Consider the following 15,509-nt stretch of genomic DNA (forward strand, 5'->3'; position numbering starts at 1 on the left):
CTCTCAGAAGCGCCTCTTCATCGGAGCGGTTCTGGATACGGCATAATTTCGGGTTTATCCACCTGAACAGCGAGTCCGGGACATACAGGCCATGATTCCGATCTTTCAGCCCTGGTCCTGGGTCTTGGTTAGGAAGACCCTAGACTGCTAGGCCTCATGGCCTCCTGCATCCTGCTGATCAATCATGCCAGGTAGCATATGCGGAATCTGCAGTGGGACCTGAAGTTCCAATGGACGCAGCATTGGGGAAACCTGTCCGACTACGTCCAGAGCTCGGAGGGCACTGCACACGACTTGCAGTGGTGGCTCACGGACCAGCGTTGGGTCAGCGGCAGATCCCTCTCCCTTCCCCAACCGGAGCACACAGTGGTGATGGATGCGTCCCTCCTGGGATGGGGTGGCCACATGGGAGAGGCAGAGATCAGAGGCCTCTGGTCTCCGGCAGAGTCCAATCTCCATATCAACCTTTTGGAGCTCAGGGTGACCCTACTTGCACTAAAAGCATTCCTTCCCTCTGTCAAGGTGAGAGTAGTGCAGGTGTTCACGGACAACACCACCGCCATGTGGTACTGCAACAAGCAAGGCGGGGTGGGGTCGTGGACCCTATGTCAGGAGGCTCTGTGTCTCTGGACATGGCTGGAACGTCAAGGTATTTCCTTGGTGGTTCAACACTTGGCAGGTTCTCTGAACGCTAGGGCGGACGAACTCAGCTGCAGGTGCATGTTGGATCACAAATGGCGTCTTCACTCGGACGTGGCACAAGGTCTCTTTCAGCAATGTGGAGAACCTTAGTTATATCTATTCGCCACCAAAGAGAACGTGCAATGTCAGCAGTTCTGCGCGTTGGAGTTTCCAAGGCGGCACTCACTAGGAGATGCTTTTCGTCGTGAGTGGCGTTGCGGTCTGTTGTACGCCTTTCCGCGTATACCACTTCTACCCAGAGTGCTGAAGAAGATCAGACGCGACCGGGCCCAAGTCATTCTTGTGGCACCGGACTGGGCTCAAAGAGTTTGGTATCCCGAGCTACTCAGTATGAGCGTAGATCCCCCGATCCAACTGCCTCTTCGGGAGGATCTTCTGTTGCAGCATTAGGGGACGGTCCTCCACCCGAACCTGTCCAGCCTCCACCTCCTTGCGTGGAGATTGAGCGGCGACAGTTGATTCCATTTGACTTGCCTCCTGAAGTCTGTAATGTGATTCTGGCAGCCAGGCGTCCCTCAACTAAAACTGTATAAGCCTGTCGGTGGAAAAAGTTTGTGGCATGGTGCACAGCAAAAGCTGTAGATCCCCTTTCTGCCCCTCTTTCGAGGTCTTATTGTTCCTTCTCTCTTTGGCCCAGCAGGGCTCTGCTCTGGGCACTATCAAGGGCTACCTTTCTGCTCTTTCAGCCTTTCTCAGGCTGCCTGATCAGCCTTCTCTTTTCAAGTCCCCTGTTGCCAGTAGATTTCTCAAAGGCATTACTCACCTTTTCCCTCCTATTCTTTTTGTGACGCCTCAGTGGGACTTAAACCTGGTTCTCACACACTTAATGTGTGCTCCCTTTGAGCCTCTTCATAACTGTTCTTTGCGGTTATTAACTGTAAAAATTGTATTCCTGGTGGCCATCACCTCTGCTAGGCGTGTGAGTGAGCTCCAGGCTCTTTCATGTTATGTTATGTTATGTTAAAAACACTTTTATAGCGCACAGCTGCCCCAGCCAAGGGGCGTCCCAGCGCTTAAAGAAAGGTCCCAACACAACAAAGCTGTACAAGGGCAGAAGCGCGCAGATCGAAGTACTAAAGTGAAAAAGGAAACAAATGCGTTTTGATAGCCCTCCTAAACTTCAGAAGCTCATCCATCTCACGCATGTGGGGCGGAAGAGAGTTCCACAAATTTGCAGCCAAAACCCGGAAAGACCGGCCTCCGGCCCTGCATAGCCTAAACCGTGGGACCACCACCAAGTTTTGACCTAAGGATCTAAGAGAACGCGAGGGCACGTAGGGCACCAAAAGATTAGCAAGAATCTGGGGAGAGGCCCACTTGAGGATCTTGAAAGAAAGACACAGGGTCTTAAAATGGATCCTCTGTGCCATAGGCAGCCAGTGCAAAGCACGGATGGTACTTTCCGCAGAACAGAACCTCGGTAAACCTACCAGGGCTCTTGCTGCGGCATTCTGGACACGTTGCATCCAAGCAATTTCAGCCTGGTTGGCCCCCAGCAGGAGCGAACTGGCGTAATCAAGCCGCGATAGTATGGATGCCTGTATGACCAGCTGCCTGGTAGAAGCATCAAAGAACCTCAAGATGGGTCGCAGCCCTCGTAAAATGCCGAAACAGGTAGCCGCCACTTTTTTTGTGTGGACACTGAAACTCAGGGCAGAATCTAATCACACCCCCAGGTTCTTTACCTCTGAGACTGGAATAGGAGTTACACCCAGTTCAGGAGGCCACCACATGTCACCCCAAAGATCCGTCCGCTTACCCACAATCATGACCTCAGTTTTTTTTGCATTTAGTTGAAGACAGTTGGCATTCATCCAGCTAGCCACCGCCAAGAGACCATCCCGGAATCTGGGGGCGTCGAGGTCGGAGTCCCCACTCAGGACAACCGCCAGCTGCGTGTGTCGTCAGCATAGGAGACCATAGTCATGCCCCAATGCTTGACGACAGCCGCTAGCGGTCTCACATAAAGGTTGAATAATGTGGGACTCAACGACGAGCCCTGAGGCACACCCATCTCCAGCGAATAGAACTTGGACTCAAAAGGCGGAGTAGCGACCTTAAAGGTCCGATCAGTAAGGAAAGAGCGGAACCAGCCGAGAGCAATGCCCATAACACCCGCCTCCCTGAGACTTTGGAGTAGGATCCTATGCGAGACCGTATCAAACGCGGCACTGAGATCAAGTAATATCAGTGCCGCAGTCTGACCAAAGTCAAGCACAGAACGGAGATGTTCCGTCATAGAGAGCAAGGCAGTCTCGGTGCTGTGACCAGCACGGAAGCCATTCTGGGAGGAATCCAGAATGCTTGCCCTTACAAGATGTTCGGTCAACACCTCGTTCACATAAGTCTCAACAACTTTCGCGGCCCAGTGGAGGAGAGAGATCGGGCGATAGCTCTGGAGTTTTAGGGGGTCCATTGTGGGCTTTTTCAAAATGGGTGTCACAACAGCCTGTTTCCATTTAATTGGAACAACACCTGAGGCGAGAGAGAGATTTATAAGATGGCATGTAAACCTCCTTTCCTGACAATTCATCCGGAAAAGGTTGTGCTTCCTGCCAAAAGTAGTCACTGCCTTTCATCTCGGGCAAACTGTCACTTTGCCTACTTTCTTTCCGCCTCCACACCCTTCAAGAGATGAAGAGAGGCTCCACCATCTGGACCCAAAACGTGCGCTTTCATTCTATCTTAACTGCACACAACAGTTCCAGGTGGATGACCAGCTCTTTGTTGGCTACGTGGGCGCCAAGAAAGGCCGAGCTGTGCACAAGTAGACTATCTCCCGATGTCTTGTGCATTAAAGTTTGTTACTCTCTGGCTAAAAAGTAACCTCCAGTAGGGCTGCGCGTCCATTCAATCAGGGCGACAGCAACTACTACAGCATTGGGACGCGGTGTCCCCCAGCAAGATATCTGTCAAGCAGCCACGTGGGCCTCGCTGCATACTTTCACTAAGCACTATTGCCTTGACAGTCAAGTCCAGAGAGACGGCTTCTTTGGCCGGTCGGTTCTCCGTGACTTTCTGGTGTGATTTCACTTCACAGACCCACCACCGGTGTTGGTATTGCTTGGGTATGTATTCTAAGGTAAGGAATCTATCACTAACGTGTCTCTTTCAGATGCAAAAGTTACTTACTTGTGTAACGATATATCTGTAAGAGACATTAGTTAGTGATAGATTCCTTACCGCCCGCTTATCCTCCCCGTTCTGCAAACTGTTCTCTAGGGTTCAGGGCCCTAGTTCTATTGCACCAGTAGTCGTCTCTGGCATGGCTCTGCGTTCCGGGCGTGGAAAGTCGTGTACAGAACTGACGTCAGCGCGCGTGGGTGCGTCTAAGTAGCTCCGATGATGTCATCTCAGCGAATACGACGCCAGTGACGTACGGGGAGCCTCACGACGCCGCCTACCGACGCGCAGGGGTACTGCTGATGAAAACCTTCCGGATCCAGTCTGACGCCTGGGGATATTCTAAGGTAAGAAATCTATCACTAACTAATGTCTCTTACAGATATGTCGTTACACAAGTAAGTAACTTGTGCTTTTATGCTCATCCGGGGCAAATAAGCTGCTAAACATAAAACTGCTAATGTGTGATGGGCCATCATTGATGGTGCTATCAGGACTGTGAACTTAAGTCCTGCCTATGCCCTGGCAATCGTCTTAATTCTTTAAACTTCAATCCGGAGGACAAGGAGAAACACATTGCCTTCTGCTTTGATGAGGAGAACCATTCGCAATTCCCTCAATTCATGGCCACCACCAACCAGTAAAAGGCATGGCAACATCTGGTTCTGTATTCTAGCTAGCAACGCAATCCAATCTTCCCAGACACTTTTGCTTTAAGTTCTTTACGAGCCTTCTCTCCCGCAAAGAATCAACTGTAAAATAAGATAAACTTCAGGTGGAAAAACAGTCCTGATACCCTGGCATCAACCAAAGCCAAGATGCCTAAATGGCTTCCATATGGAGAACCATCCTGCCAAACACTATTTAAGGAAGCCCACTCCATGGATACAAGCTTGAGGTGGAAAAGCAATCTTTTCACTGTCATCACTGGACCCAGATATCCAGCGATGCAGGGATTATTTTAGCAGTGAAGAAAACTTCTGGTCTGTTGCTTACATATTTGGATGGAATTGCATTTAAGTGTGACCCCTACTCATTGACTTCAGTTCCTTTATTCCCCACACCTTTGCATTTTCTTCTTCATCAATTGATTAGTTTTTGTCTAAAAATTCCTTTTTTTAAAACACATTAAGCAATGGAATAATGTGACCCCCTAAAACTTGTAAGGACAGTTGTAAACAAATCTCTGTCACAGACACCCATGAGGTATGCCTCGTATATGGGTTTGGGCAAGACTCCATGTCATGCGAGGAATGTGCCCTTATGAATGCTAAGGTAATACGGGAACATGAAGCAACGCTGTTCTTGCTGAAACCCTAAGAAAGTCACTAAAGTCCTGCTCATGGTCGAAGTTGAGTGCACAGACCCCCTCCCAACTCCGTTCCTGCAACAGATCCTCATTGTAGTTCAGTTCTTTCAGTAAGTGAAAGCACAAGAAGGTCAAGTTGCACTCATCCCCTCCCGCTATTCTCTGCTAGAGAAGTTGTGAGGATGTCAGGATGCCTCTTAGTTTTACTCCCAGTTCCCCACCAATGAGCCATTTCTGCAACTGATCCTGATGTACCTAGTGTTCTTTAAAGAGGCCATGTTGTGAATCTTTGGCACTTTTCCAGATCCCTCTGGCATGCCTTTGGGCCCCAATGATCTGCAGATGACTCAAATCGATTTACCACTGATGGATCTGTCCTCAGCGCAGTCTGTGCCTCATGAACCTGTCTTGGGTTCTGCTCTGGCTTCAGAATCAACTTCCAATGCAGCGCCAAAGTCCTAGCCGGTCCCTTAGATGTCGTTGCCAGAGTCAGAGGGAGATTCCGATCCAATAGTTGTGCCTGACTCCGAGCTGGAGTCATCCCGGCCTTGACTGTAATTGCTTTTACATTCCGTACTGATGCACTTAGTCCAAACTCAATCCGATTCAGATAGAACCATGACCTTACCTCAGTGCTGCCCTCCAGCAACTATTTAGTTCCCACTCCGATCAGAGTTCACCAGCTTTCAGAGATGACACTGGAGATGAAGGGGATTATTTTACCCACACTATGATGAAGGCAATCTGTACATGGATTTACAAGAGGCAAGTGGGCTAGACACTTCCCCTGATACTGGGTTGGGTTTTCCCCCTGGACCATCAACAGAAGAGGGTGCTTCCTTAGCTGTGGTCATAAGATACGCAGCTGATGCATTGGATTTACAGCTCGGAAGTTAAACAGACGTTCTACCAGAATATTTACAACCTGGGAAGGCTTCCTCCGAGCCTTTATTGCCATTTAATGAAGCCCTGACTGACACATTAATGTAAACCTGGTCTAAATCTTGGTCTTGGCCACTAGTGAACAGGTAGGTAGCCAGGTGCCACATGCCAGCGTCAGTTGACCCTGACTTCTTGACACAACCCCCTATACCAGAAAGGCTGATGTTCCAAGTTACCACCAGCAGGGTAAATCTCAATTCATTGCTACAACCCCCCCCCCCCCCCACACACACACAGACAAACACCCCAGTGACAGAGTCAAAGAAAATGAGGTATTCGAGAAACAAATGTTTTCATCGGCCAACCTAGCACTCCAGTCAGTTACTGCTAGCTGTATGCTGTCTGATAAATATTCCCACACACTTCATGGGACATTATCAGCAAGATCCCAGAGGAGTTTCCGGCCAACCTGGCTCAAACCATTGAGAATAGTCTGGATGTGGCCAAATACGTAATCCACTTTAGACAGACACTACAGACTGCTTTGGCAGAACAGTGGTGCTAACAAGGTACTGGGATGTTGGAAATGGATGAGATCCACTGGCTTTTCTGGTGATGTCCAGACCTCACTTACGTGCATTTTGATTACCCTATTTGGCAAGAAGGCCCAGGCCAGACTAGAATGATTCAAAGGATATCAAGCCACGGCTCATTCCTTGGGCTTCTCTACTCCTGCAAGGCAGTGTCCTCAGCAATTTGACCCCTTTTGAGGCTAGTCCAAAGGTTTGGCATGCAGACAATGCCAAAGTCCACTGCCCCCGCAACTGGCACCCCAGTCCTTTCGGGGGCAGGAATGAAGCAGACATCTTCTGATAGAGACTTCTAGCCGCAGATTTGTCACCTGAATATTCCCCAGCCGTCAGACTGGATCCAGATACTTTTCCACAGTGCCTTGAGACCCTTGCGGGTATATAGTGTGCTTTACAAATGATTTATTGATTGATTGATTGTACATTTGCACACCGGAAGGTGGCACCGTGCGGCTCCAGTATTATGCTGTTCCGCTCTGGAAGTGATACTCTGGGCCTATATAGGCACTATTCCTGCACGCTGATGTCAGTTGCTTTCTTTCCATGCCTCTAGACTCCGATCTGTAGCTTTTCTCAAAGACCTCTTTTTCGATTTTCTTCACCAAATTTCTACAGTATTCAAGGGATGTCACCCCCTAAATCAATGGGTTTTAAACCCTGTAAAGATTGTTGCAAACATATACCTGTGACAGATTCCCCACTAGGCTTGCCTGTGGAGTCTAGGGTTGGGCCACAGCTCCAAGACCCAAGGCTCTCAGCCAATCCTGGAGCTGCCAGCAGCGCCAGGATTGGCTTAGGGCACGGTTACTGCTCTCCCGCCTGCCCATTAGGAGACCGAGCTTTGAGCCTTTGCTCAACCCTCGGTCACCTAATGGGCATGCGCCAGCCAGAGCAGACAGTAGTGCGCATGACTGGGCACGGAGCGAAAATTCGCTCACCTTCCCCAATCATGCGCACTTGTGCTGTTTCCTGTTGCCCCTGCCTGGTCCATCTGACAATCATGTCAGTCAACATGACGCCGGACCGCCCACCCCCTTCAGACTCTGAAGGGGGTGGGCGGTCCGACGTCATGCTTGACTGACATGATTGTCAGTTCTCCCTCTGCTTCTTTGAACTTAAGTAAACTGAATCAGTTTAATTAAGTTCAAAGACGCCAACGCTGCGGGCGATGCTGCGGGCGGGGGGTGCTACGCCCCAACGCCCTAATGCACGCACCGCTACTGAGTGCATGACCCCGAAGGCCACCATGGAACACAAGACAAAAGTTTCTGTTGCAAAGCACAAGAATAATAAGTTTCTATTCCTGCTCCATGTCTAAGGCTCAATCCCTGTCCTGCTCACACTCCCGGAGTTATAGAGCTGCTCTAGAGGTCGGTCTTCATAGCTTTCCAAGTCCGCCAGTAAGCTCAAAAAACATAAGCAATTGAAGCAGAGTTGTGCTCCTTCACACCATTCCCACTCAGCTGGTGAAGCGCGTGGGCGACACCAACAGTCCCGCTATCGAAGTCAGCAGACTTCAGAGCCGATTCTGCAACTGGTTCCTGCATAACCTGTATTTCCAGGGCCTGCAGCCACACCTGATGGAAGCAGTTCACACAGTTAGGCTCCGGCTCATCTGATAGAGACATCTAGCCACAGATTTCTTACCTTAGAATATGCCAGGCGTCAGACTGGATCTGATAACTTTTGCTTGAACAATACCATTGCGCGCCGGTAGGTGGCATCAGTCAGCTCCGCAAAATGTTGTCAGCATCGTCTACGCCGGAAGTGACATCCGCGTCACCTATATAGGCACCACCTTGGCACCCACACATTGGTTCTTTTCTTTCCGCTCCATCTAGCGCAGACCCGTGAAGAGAGCTACGCTCTGTTACTTTTTGACAGGTTTTAGTTTTTTACATTTTGGGGACAATTTTTGTTGTGTAGGTTTTTACCTCTATGTCAAAGAAGACTTCTGGATTCAAACATGCGGCGCCTGCCACTATGCCTTGTCGATGACTGATTCACACTTTTTTTGTCTCTGGTGCCAGGAGTGCGACCACAGCTCGAAGTCATGCTCCAACTGCCAGGCCATGGCCCCGGAAGCTGCTTGCTGACCCGCTTTGGACTCCATGTGGCTCACCCTGGAGGTCTCGTTCCCTGTCTTGGTCGAGAGGAAGGTCTGGGTGCCGCTATGGGAGTCCTGGGTTCTCATCCCCCCACTCGAAGTCGAGTTGGTCAGAAAAGAGGCATAAGAAATACAAAAAGTAAAAGTGTGCTTCCTTCTCTTCCTGCCGTCGGCAGACGCAATGGAAAGGCCCCCGCCCAGCTTAAAGATTTCTATGATGACTTGTGCCTCATGTTTGGGTGACCTGATACCCCCAAGCACGCCTTCAGGCCCGGGAGGCTCAGGAGGGGCTCCATCAGATTCCTCGCTGGCGGCTCCAGCCCTGCCGCTGATGGCTCCAAAAGGATCTGTGGTCGATCCGGACTGGCACCGGTCGTACCTGTAGGAAAGTAGGATCTGTTTTCATAGTTACCCCCACTTTTTTGCTTGTGTCCATGTGTTTTTTACTTAGTCTTCTGCGTTCCTGCTACTCAGGACCGCAGCATCTGTGCTTTCTCCCCTACATTTACATGGTAAGCACTTTGGTATCTCCCCAATAGGCAACTGGTGTAACCTTGTAAGTCCCTAGTTTATGGTACTAAGGTACCCAGGGCATAGGTACACGAGGGGTCCCCATGGGCTGCAGCATGTATTGTGCCACCCATGGGAGTCCATGTAAACTGTGACTACTAGCCTGCCAATGCAGCCGGTGTGAGTTGGTGCTTGCACCTCTCACAACAGATATAAGTTTCCTTATATCTGAGGTCACTGCACTTAAAACCTATAAGTCACTCCAATGACAGGCTTTTCAGTTCTGAGGGCAGTGTGCTTGGTTAAAAGTGTGAGGGTGTCTCTGCATGAGCAGGACACCCCTAAAAACCCTGGAGTCAATTCTCCAGGCTTTGTATGTGCAGTCAGCCATTTTTAGACATATAGTGGACATCAGTCACTACAAGATGTCTAACTATATAGTGGCTTGGTATCAAATATGTTGGAATCATACCCTAACACTGATTCTGGTGCTGGAAGTATGATCCCATGCACTGCGGGGCTCCCTAGGGGACCCTCTGTACTCCCGGTAACAGCCTTTCAGAGTCTGCCAGCAATCTAGTGCTGCAGCTGACCACAGACATGATTTTACCCGCCTGCTGCTGAGCTGAGCTTGAGAAGAGGAAGGTAGGACAATAGGTTTTTTGTCACAGGGAGGTGCGACCACCTCCAAGACTGGACTTAGTATATTGGGCTGGGGTGGGGCGCTTGCTAGCGCCACCAGACTACTTTGAAGGGCACATTTGGTGCCCTCCTTGCATACTCAAGGTTGAGCCCCTTCAGGAACCAGGAACCCTTGATTTCCGCTCTGGCATGGAACTGGACAAAGGACATGGGAGTATCCTCCCCTCTGGGATGGACCCCCGAGTATTCCCAACCCTTTCCTTAGGGTACTTAAGGGCTCCCTTGTAGGTGGGTCCTCAGATTTGTCTTGGGACAAGACTCAGCCCTGAAACTACGTTGCTCTTCAATCATCTGGACACATGGACTTCGTACAACTTCATCTGGAACTGAGACTGCTCCAAGGAAGAATCCTGCTGCTCCTGGTCTCACTGTTCAAGTCTTCTTCGTTGTCTGTGCTTCGTTCAGGTTCTTCAACAGACCTGTGGACATCAAGAACACCTGAAGAAATCTCACTTGGAGTGAAGAAGTCACTCGCCTGCATCTGCAGGCACCGCAAGAAAACTGACCGTTCTGCTGCTCCTGTCCTCCTACAGACTTCCCAAGGCTTAGCAACACAGGTGGTGGTTCCCTAGAGGCCTGACCTGTCTCCCCTGTAATTTGGAGGATAGTATCCCTCGTCAGGGCTGCTTGGACCGAACCCCTGTGCAACGTGTCAACTTGTTGTTGCCAAAGCTTGTTTGCTCTCCACTCCAGGGATCTTTGAGCTACAAGAAGTGCCAGCCTCCGGCACCTCACTTCTTGAAGAACAGAGTCCTCCCTCCTTCTCCTGCATCCTACGCCTCTGACTTTGGTGAGCCGCTTGAGGTCCTCTTGTGACTCCTGGGCCTTCGGCCTGTGGGTCCTCCTGACGGTCTTCTCCTACTTCAGTGGACTCCCCTGCTTGCCCAGGGCCTGCTTTGACTCTCCTGATTTTGGTGAGTCCCTTGGACCTTGCTGGTCCCAACGTTTGCTCCTTTTCGCTTTCCACACCAGTTGCAGTTACCAAGGCTTGTTGGTGCTCCCGCCAGACACTGACCACCTAGACACCAACATCCAACATGGGACAGCTCGTGCACAGCTCCTTGTCTTCCTCAGCGTTGCCTGGTCCTCACAGCTGCAGCGACAAGGAAACCGTCGTCTCTACAGAGCCGATTGACATCTGTGGGCATTGTGCTTCCGTGCCTCCTGGTCACCTCTGAGTGGCATAGACTCTGCCCCCTCTACTTGAAGGTTCTTCACTTCCAGAATCTACCCTTGGATTTTACTAGACTCCTTCACAGTCTTCTCCAGAGGCATCTTCTTCGAAGTCTCCCATTGTCGTCTACTTCAGGTTTCCGATGTCACTTCACCCCATGCACCCGGCTTCCCTGGTGCAGGTAACCTAGTTTCTGGGACATCCACAGGTGGGGTGGCTCTCCAACCTTCTGTCTTCCGAAGGGTTTCTTCAGGGTCCTCCGAGATGGGTCCTTCTTCTCTAAAACTGCAACCGCAACTTCTCCACTGACTTCACTTTGGCACAGCCTCCGTGGGGTTCCTGGGTACTTACTATGGGTAGTTCCTTGTGTCCCCAGCTCCTCAGGATTTTCTGGTCTAAGTCCCGTTCTCCTTTGCAGTTCACATTCCTCTTTCTTAATAAATGATTTGGTCTCTCCCTGGAGACCAGGGTATTTTGTGCTACTTACCTGATTATTGCAAAGTATTCCTGTGTATTGTGTTGATATCTCCAGGTAGGAGATATACCAATGTGTTAAGTGAGTGTGTTGTGTAATAAAAGGAACTATATTTATATAAACACTGTGTGGTTCTTTTTCATTTAACTTACACTATTGATTAAAGTTGGTAAAACAAGCTGCTTTCCACTCCTTCAAGATAACCTTGAAGGCTGCTCTCCACAGCTACCACTTTGAGAGCTTTTAAAGGTTATCAAAGCCCAGTAAAATCACCATAAGGATTTCCTGGATTAGTGCAAGGTGCATCATTTGTATAAGTGTGCACTATATACTAAGCTAGCCTCCTACAGTACCCCTTTGGCCTTTGTGCAGCCAAGACTCCCTACGCCGCTGGTGGCACCAGCCCCATTCTTATCCCAAATGATTCGGATCAGTGCCTTTTGACACTGATTCCGGCTCCAATGGACCTCCTTGGATCCTAGGTTGGTTTCTTAGCCGTATTTTGAGGGGATAGGAATGGAGGAGGTTGGGAGGGGTCGCTGGACCCTATACAAGACCAGCCTGAGCATGACATGGACTGGTACAAGGAACTGTGTGAGGCCAGTGAACTGGATACCGGCCTGCTTTCTACCCCTAGTGTGTTTATGGAGGAGAGAGCTTTATATTCTGTGGTGGTGAGAAGAGCAGCCAATGTCCTAGACCTTCAGCTCTCTTCAGTGGACATCAAGTCAAACATCTTGATGGTGGTCCTGCAGCCAGGTGTCTCCACCTTGGAACCCCTCCTGCCTTTCAAAGAGGCCTTAACTGATGTCCTTCTGGGCACTTAGTCCAATCCCAGCACAGGGGCTCCTGTGAATCTGCCCACTGCCATTGCCCTGCACCTGGCGACTCAAAAATCACCCTACCCCATGAGCTTGGCAGTCCAAACCTCTACTTCACAAGGCGTGTTCCCTTCTGCATCCCCTTTCAGGAATTCCAAGAGGCTGGATAATCTGGGCAAGAAGTGTTTTCTCTCTGCCACCTTTGCTTTGCAGTCAGTGAACACTGCATGCCTCTTGGGCTGTTACACCCACTCCTTGTGGGAAACGGTTGCGCAGGTGCTGCCACAGGTTCCGGAGGAGACCTGGGCTTTTCTCTCCCATGCAGTATCAGACGGGAGAGAAGCGGCCAAGTTCACCATTCGTTGTGGCCATGACACCACTGACTTGCTGGGCAGAGCAACATCATCATTGGTGGCTATTCATCACCATGCCTGGCTGAGGGCTTTTGGCTTTTCTGGGGATGCCCAGGCTTCCCTTATTAACATGCCCTTTGATGGAACCTGCCTCTTTGGAGACTACGCAGACATAGCCCTGGAGCACTTTAAGGACTCGCGGGCTACCGCCAAGTCCTTGAGCCTCTCATTGACTACCTGTCCCCTGTCTGCTTTTTTTGTCCCTTTCGTGGCCACGGAAGAGGCTTTCAGCCGCGCCAGCCAAATCCCAGCCACAAGACCACGCACGTTCAGCTACCTTTGCACAGCCATTGGCATGGCTCCTTTCGATCCCGTGGTTCAGGCAGCCAGAGGTCCAATCAGTCCACTCATCCCCCTGCAGCCTCAAAGCCTTCGTATTCCGGCCCTTAATGATCATTAAGGGCCGGTTGGTTGCAGGATCAGCCATGACCTCCACAACTGGTAAAACATCACATCGGACAAGTGGGTTCTTCAGATAGTCCGCAAGACTACTTCCTACCATTCAAGACTATCTATTCCTCCATGCCTTCAACTTATGACCCACTGATGTAGGACCAACTGACCTTGCTTCAGGAGGAAGTCAGGGCTCTCTTGGCCAAGGGAGCCATAGAGAGTTTTCCGGCGCCAGAAGTGGGTTGTGGTTGCTATTACTGCTACTTTGTGGTCCTAAAAAAGGACAAGGGTCTTTGTCCTATCCTAGATCTGCGAGCCCTCAACTACTTCCTCAAAAAGGAAAAGTTCAAGATGCTCACTTTGGCTCAGGTCTTATCTGCCCTGGACCCCAGCGGCTGGATGTTAGAGTTGGACTTGCAGGATGCCTATTTTCACGTTCCCGTCCTACCTTCGGTTCATGGTAGGTCACAAGCACTTTCAGTTCGTGTTGCTCCCCTTTTTGCCTTACCACTGCCCCTCGGATGTTCACCAAGGTGATGGAAGTGGTCTCAGCTCATCTGTGCAGATCAGAGGTGCCAGTCTCCCCTTATCTTGATGACTGGCTGTTGAATGCGTGCTCGCCCCAGACTGTCGTCTCCCCAGACTGTCATCTCCCACTTCCAGACTATGGCGAATCTCCTGCTTTCCCTGGCGTTCACAATCAATGTGCCGAAGCCATATCTGACTCCCTCTCAGACTCTCCTTTTCATCAGAGCTGCTCTGGACACAGTGCAGTTTCGAGCCTATCCTCCCAAGCAGCAAGTCCAGGATATTGATGCCATGATAACGATGTTTCAGCCTCTATCCTGGATTTCTGTGAGAATGGCTCTGAGGCTGCTGGCCTCATGGTCTCCTGCATCCTGCTAGTGACACTAGCCAGATGCAGGCTCTGCAGTGAGACCAGAAGTTTCAGTAGACGCAGCATTTTGGGAATCTCTATGATGTAGTCCAGATCTCTGATTGCACTTCACAGGATCTGCAGTGGTGGCTGACCAACCACAATTGGGTCAGAGGCAGGTACCTCTCCCTTCCCCAACCAGATCATACAGTAATGACAGATGCATAAATCCTGGTATGGGGAGGCCATCTGGGAGCGGTGGAGATCAGAGAACTCTGGTCTCCAGCGGAATCCGGATTCCACATCAACTTCCTGGAGCTCCAAGCGAATCGCTTGTCATTGAAAGCTTTTCTCCCTCCCATTAAGGGAAAGCTGGTTCAGGTGTTGACAACACCACCGCCATGTGGTACTGCAACAAACAGGGCGGGTGGGGTCCTGGACCCTTTGTAAGGAAGGTTCTCTGAACGCCAGGGTGGATTAACTCAACCATCAATGCCTAGCTGATCATGAATGGCGTCACCATCCGAAGGTGGAGCAAGCTCTCTTTCAGAAGTGGGGAGACTTGGTTAGATCTGTTCGCCTCCGCCAAGAACGTGCAATGTCATTGATTTTGGGCACTGGAGTTTCCAACACAGCACTCGCTCAGCGATGCTTTTCATCTTGCTTAGGGAAAACAGCAGGAGTATAACCCATAAACCTGGTTGAGATCTGGGTAGGTAGATTTTGAATGAATCCGGTTGAGATATTGTTTCATCTTGCTTAGGCGTCCTGTACGCCTTTCCGCCAATACCACTCCTGTCCCGAGTGCTCAAGAAGATCAGGAGCGACTGGGCCCAAGTCATTCTTTTGGCTCCAGACTGGGCACGTAGAGTCTGGTATCCTGAGCTTCTCCAACTGAGCATTGGTTAACCGATCAGGCTGCCCCTCCGTTAGGATCTTCTGTTGCAGCAGCAGGGGAAGAGTCCTCCACCCGAACCTGTTAACTCTACGCCTTCTTGCATGGAGGTTGACATTGGCAGTTGACAGCATTCAACCTTCCTCTCTAAGTCTGTGATGTGATTTAGGCATCCAAGCATCTCTCTACCAAGACTGTGTATGCCTGCCAGTGGCAGATATTTGTAAAATATTGTACAGAGATGTCTGTTGACCCTCTTTCTGCTTCCCTCTCTCAAGTCCTCTTTATTTTGACCCTCACCAGCAGGGCTCTACTCTGGGCACTCTTAAAGGGCACTTTTCGGCCTTGTCTTCCTTCTTGAGGCTGCCAGACCAACTCCCTTTATTTAAATCCCTTATTGGGAATAGATTTTTTAAGAGGCTTGTACACATGTTCCCACCTGCCCCATTCATCATGCCTCAGTGAGAGCTTAATTTGGTTCTCACTTTTCTGATGTTTGCTCCGTTTGAACCTCTGCAAAACTACCGCCTCTTGCA

This window comes from Triturus cristatus, chromosome 8, assembly GCF_964204655.1.
Source record: "Triturus cristatus chromosome 8, aTriCri1.1, whole genome shotgun sequence".
NCBI lineage: Eukaryota > Metazoa > Chordata > Amphibia > Caudata > Salamandridae > Triturus > Triturus cristatus.